Below are 6,000 nucleotides of genomic sequence, written 5' to 3'. Positions count from 1 at the left end.
AACAAGAAGGATTGGAGAGGTGGGGGGGGAGGGGTTAAACCGCAGACAAGAAGTCTTTAGTGTCTTAAAATTACTCTTACTAACTTTGGGAATGGAATTTCCTTTAAACCATGTTACCCTACAACTGCACAATATTGCAACATATATCTCCTGAGAATTACCAGCAGGTGTGAGATTCAGTACCTGTGGTGAATTTGAGTTGTGTACACTTACATCTTCAATCAGTAAATGTTAAATAATTAAACATTAAAATAACCTCTTGGCCACATGCACAAAGTTATCTTGTAGGGAAAGGAATGATGGGTTAGCTTGGATTGTATGTTCAAAGTGAACACAAAAGTTTTCTTTCTTAAAATGTTTTTAGACTCAATCCTCGTTATCTGGACGGCACGGTGACACAGTGATTAGCACTGCTGCCTCACAGCGCCAGGGACCCAGGTTCAGTTCCAACCTCAGGTGACTGTGGAGTTTGCACACCTTAGTGTCAGGGGATTGGCTGGGTAAATATATGGGGTTATGACAATAGGGCCTGAGTGGGATTGTGGTCGTTGCAGACTCAATGGGCCGAATGGCCTCCTTCTGCACTGTAGGGATTCTATGATTCTCTCCTTGTCTGCATGGGTTTCCTCCAGGTACTCTGTTTTCCTCCCACAGTCCGAAAGATTTGCTGGTTAGGTTGATTGGCCATGCTAAATTAACCCTAGTGTTGGGGGATTAGCAGGGTAAATACATGGGGTTACAGGGATAGAGTCTGGCTAGGATCGGTGTCGGTGTAGGCTCGATGGACTGAATGGCCTCCTGCACTATAATAATATTCATGGAATCAAGGACCGGGTTTGATTCCCAGCTTTGATCTCTGTTTGTGTGGAGTTTGCACAGCTCTCCTGTGTCTGTGTGGGTTTCCTCCCACAGTTTAAAGATGTATGGGTTAGGTGGATTAGCTGTGTCAAGTTGACCCTCAGTGTTGGGGGTTAGCAGGGTAAATATGTGGTTTTACGGGGATAGGACCTGGGTGGGATTGTTGTCAGTACAGTCCCGATGGGCCAAATGGCCACCTTCTGTATTACAGGGAGTCGATGATTTTATTACTGTCAATTGCATGCAATGCTGCTTGATTTCATATATATTTATGTCTTTCTTATTTAAAAGCAACCAGGTAGGCTGTTTAAAAAGAAGCAAGGTGGACAAAAGCAAATGGTCACAAACACCTTTCTTGTTTCCCAGATAATGAAAAGAAGATGGAGTTCTTCCTGAGACCAGAGTATTTGAATCTGGATGTACAGAGAGCACAGTTCAACATGCAGATTGCTAACCCGGACAGAGTGGTGCTGGAGGCAGAGATCAGGGCAAGAATGCAAGGCATCACTGTTAGCAAAACCACAAGGTAAGGAGACGTCAAACCATCTTGATCTTAACCCAGTAATATCACTCGCCACCATCGTCACCGGGAACTTGACCTGATGGGTTGCAGAGCCTTACAGGGGAGGAGAATCCCTGGGCTGATGCCACAGTGGAAACTGCAGCATAGACTTGGATAGTGGACAGTACAATGAATCTCCATCCCCATGAGGTAGCAAAAGTTCAGAGCAAACTGCCATTCCTACTGGTGAAGATGTATTCATCAGGTGATGATTGGGCTGGGCTGCGATGCCTTACCTATTTGAACAGTCTGACCACATTCTTTGTCAATGGCTTATTTTTTGGCTCTGACAAAGGGTCATAGATGTGGAGATGCCGGTGTTGGACTGGGGTAAACACAATAAGAAATCTGACAACACCAGGTTAAAAGTTCCTTTAACCTGGTGTGTGAGACTTCTTAAAGGATCATAGACTCAGTGTTGTCTCTATTCTCTCTCCACAGGTGCTGTCAGACCTGCTGAATTTTTTCAGCATTTTCTGTTTTTGATTCTTTATCTATAGTTCTGCATGGACAATGATCTTTAGACAGGGTACCTGAGGGAACCCTGTGCTTGTAGAGAAAATACTTCTAAGGGAAAAGTGTTAAATTTCTGAGTAGATTACAAAAACTGGCAGCAAATTAAGTTCTCTTTTTGAGTTGATTGGGTCACGTTGTTGGGAACATGGTCTGATTTTTCTGGCTGCCCACTGCAGGTAGGAGTTCCCTGACCTCAGCTGACCATCACTCATGTCAGAGAGTCTCCGACCCAAGCTTTTTATTCTATATACTGTGGGTATTGTTGGCCAGCATTTATTGCCCTTCTCTAATTGCCTCAAGAAGGTGGTGGCGAGCAGCCTCCTTGAAACCATTGCAGTCCATGTAATGTAGGTACACCCACGGTGCTGTTTGGGAGGAAAGTCCAGGGTTTTCACCCAGTGACAACAAAGGAATGGTGATATCGTACAAGGTCAGGATGGTGTATGGCTCGGAGGGGAACTTGAACTTGCTACTGAGTTTATTTTTGCCGAGATTAACTGCACTGTTGCCTCATAGAAACCGTGGAGGCCCTACAGTGCACAAGGAGGCCATTCGGCCCGTTGAATTTGCACTAACCACAATTCCATCCAGGTCCTATCCCCATGCCCCACATATTTACCCTGCTAATCCCTCTAACCTACACGTCCCGGGATACTAAGTAGCAATTTAGCATGGTCAATGCACCTAACCCGCACATCTTTGGACTTTAGGAAGAAATCAGAGCACCCGGAGGAAACCCATGCAGACACGGGGAGAATGTGCAAACTCTGCACAGACAGTGACCCAAGCTGGGAATCGAACCCAGGTCTCTGGAACTGTGAGGCAGTAATACTGACCACTGTGCCACCATTCTGCCCCACCTGGAATAATAGATTCTGGATCTAGAGAGCTGACAGACAGAGCTAAGCCTTTGTGTGACCCTGACACTCCATCTCACCTGCTCTCTCCAAAGTATGTACAGAAGCCCTGCCGGGGCTTCCAGGGACCATATCCCTCCATTCCCATCCTGTTCATGTATTTATCAAAAAGCCCCTTAAAAGTCACTATTGTATCTGCTTCCACTACCTGCCCTGATAGTGAGTTCCAGGCACCCACCATCCTCTGTGTAAAAAAACTTGCATTGTATATCTCCTTTAAACCTTGCCCCTCTCACCTTAAACCTATGCCCCCTAGTAATTGACTCTTCCACCCTGGGAAAAAGCTTCTGACTATCCACTCTGTCCATGCCTCTCATAATCTTGTAGATTTCTATCAGGCTGCCCCTCAACCTCTGTCGTTCCAGTGAGAAGCCAGTTTTGACTTCTGAAAATACGTGGGGTGGAATTTTCCTGTCCTGTCCACCATGGGAATCGTAGAGGGTGGGACATGGACCATGCAAAACGTCCGTTGACTTTGGGTGGGATTTTCTGGTCTTGGGGCATGCGTGGCTGTAAAATCCCGCCCAAGGTATCTGTTCATTTGGGAAACTGGAGGGTGAGTCCAGGAAGGGTGCACCCTTTAGCTGAACATTACTTACACATCACGTCTTCATCTTTGTGTTTCAGAAATGCCACCTGGCACAAGCATGGTGAATCCGAGCTGGCCTTCGACACCTTGTTCCTGTTCAAGATGATGAAGGAGGCACACCTTAAGCAAGGTGGCGGGACGACAGAGTTTTCCCTGATACTGAAATGCTCTCAGGACAATAATCCACTGTCGTGCAGCGAGCACGGGGTCAGTGTATTGCGTGCACCTTTCATGGCTATTGGCTACGTTTAAAGAAAGTTACATTTTAAAGAGGGCTGCATACCATCAGGGCCCCTCCTTAGTCAACCAACCGAACAAATGCGCAGGCAGCAGCGGCATCTGGGAGGATGGGACATCTGTCAGATTCTGTTCCTTGCTACCTTGTTTGCAAACAATTTTTAGTAGCTTGATGGTGGGATTCGCTCATTAACAGGGCTTCCTGATAATGGGATTCGCTCATTAACAGGGAATTCCTATGGTGGGATTCACTCATTAACAGGGTTTCTCGATAATGGGATTTGCTCATTAACAGGGAATTCTGAAGGTGGGATTCACTCATTAACAAGGAATTCCGATGGTGGGATTTACTCATTAACAGGGAATTCCGATGGTGGGATTCACTTATTAACAAGGAATTCTGATGGTGGGATTTGCTCATTAACAGGGAATTCTGATGGTGGGATTTGCTCATTAACAGGGTTTCTCGATAATGGGATTTGCTCATTAACAGGGAATTCTGAAGGTGGGATTCACTCATTAACAAGGAATTCCGATGGTGGGATTTACTCATTAACAGGGAATTCCGATGGTGGGATTCACTTATTAACAAGGAATTCTGATGGTGGGATTTGCTCATTAACAGGGAATTCTGATGGTGGGATTCGCTTATTAACAAGGAATTCTGATGGTGGGATTTGCTCATTAACAGGGAATTCTGATGGTGGGATTCGCTCATTAACAGGGAATTCTGATGGTGGGATTCACTCATTAACAGGGAATTCTGATGGTGGGATTCGCTTATTAACAAGAAATTCCGATGGTGGGATTCACTCATTGACAAGAAATTCCGATGGCGGGATTCGCTCATTAACAGGGGCTCCTAATGCTGGGATTCATTCATTAATGGGGTTCCGATGGTGGGACTCGGTCATTTATAGGGAAGGGGTCCTAATGGTGGGATTCACTCCTTAATTGGGGTTCTGAAGGTGAGACTCAAATCATTAACATGGGCTCTGAGAGTGAAACACATTCAATTACTGAGGCATCTTTCGTCACCTTCTGTAGATTATGTGAGTTGATGGTGTTATACGTGGAGCACATTGTCAATTTATCCAATCCAACCCCCTCCCCTCCCCTCCCCTCCCCTACCACCACCACCACCCACCCTCTCACAAAGTATTGAATTACTGGAGAAGTGCACATGGAAGGACATGCCAAGCAAATGATCATCTCCAAACTGTCCAGCCTCACTCAACCACAGGAGCCAAAACAATTGACTGTAATGTCACTTGGGACACTTTGGGAGCCAAGATGAATCATTCTGATAAATGGTGATTCAGGCCAAGAACAGAAAATGCTGGAAAATCTCAGCAAGTCTGGCAGCATCTGTGGGGAGAGAATAGAGCCAACGTTTCGAGTCTAGATGACCCTTCATCGGATCTGATTCAAGCCATATCACTGCTAACGCCACCTAGTTACATCAGCATCAGCCTGGAGGCTACACTGTGATATTGGTGTACAGATACTTAAATGTTAATATGGATTTTTTAAATATGGAGTTGCTGCCAGTTTGCAATAATTTCATAAAAGCTTGACATTAATATCGCCGTCTCATTTCCAGGTTCGGGTCGAAAGGCAATGCCATGCATATAATCACACTGGTCATACGCACTTTAGAAAATATGTACAGTATTTGTAAACATACAGAACTTGTAAATACAGATTGAATCTATTTATGTAAACTTTTAAGATTTTTTGTTAATTAAATAAGAATTGGTCCTGGTAGGATGGCTTTAGTGTGATGTGTTACAAAATGCTGTAAAAAGTCATTGATATTTAGAATAGTTTTGTGTTTAAAAACTGGTGAATCTTTGCAAGACCATCTCTTAGATTGTTTCCCTACTCTCCAAATTCTTCACCTGAGTACGGTTCACAGGTGCTGGTTGTACTCTGGTATTTGTAGGTGGTGATGTGGAGATGTCGGTGTTGGACTGGGGTAAACACAGTAAGAAGTCTCACAACACCAGGTTAAAGTCCAACTGGTTTATTTGGTAGCAAACACCACTAGCTTTTGGGGCTCTGCCACTTCGTCAGGTGAGTGGGAACTCCCCACTCACCTGGCGAAGGAGCAGCGCTCTGAAAGCTAGTGGCATTTGCTACTAAATAAACCTATTGGATTTTAACCTGGTGTTGTGAGACTTCTTACTGTAATTTGTAGGTGACACAGTGATTAATTAGCACTGCTGCCTCACAGTGCCAGAGACCCAGGTTCAATTCCGGCTTCGAATGACTGCCTGTTTGCATGTTCTCCCACAGCCCAAAGATTTGCAGGTTAGGTA

This window comes from Carcharhinus amblyrhynchos, chromosome 20 (genome assembly GCF_965287045.1).
Source record: "Carcharhinus amblyrhynchos chromosome 20, sCarAmb.v2.hapA, whole genome shotgun sequence".
Classification (NCBI taxonomy): Eukaryota; Metazoa; Chordata; class Chondrichthyes; order Carcharhiniformes; family Carcharhinidae; genus Carcharhinus; species Carcharhinus amblyrhynchos.
Note: the sequence above shows the minus strand (reverse complement) of the source record.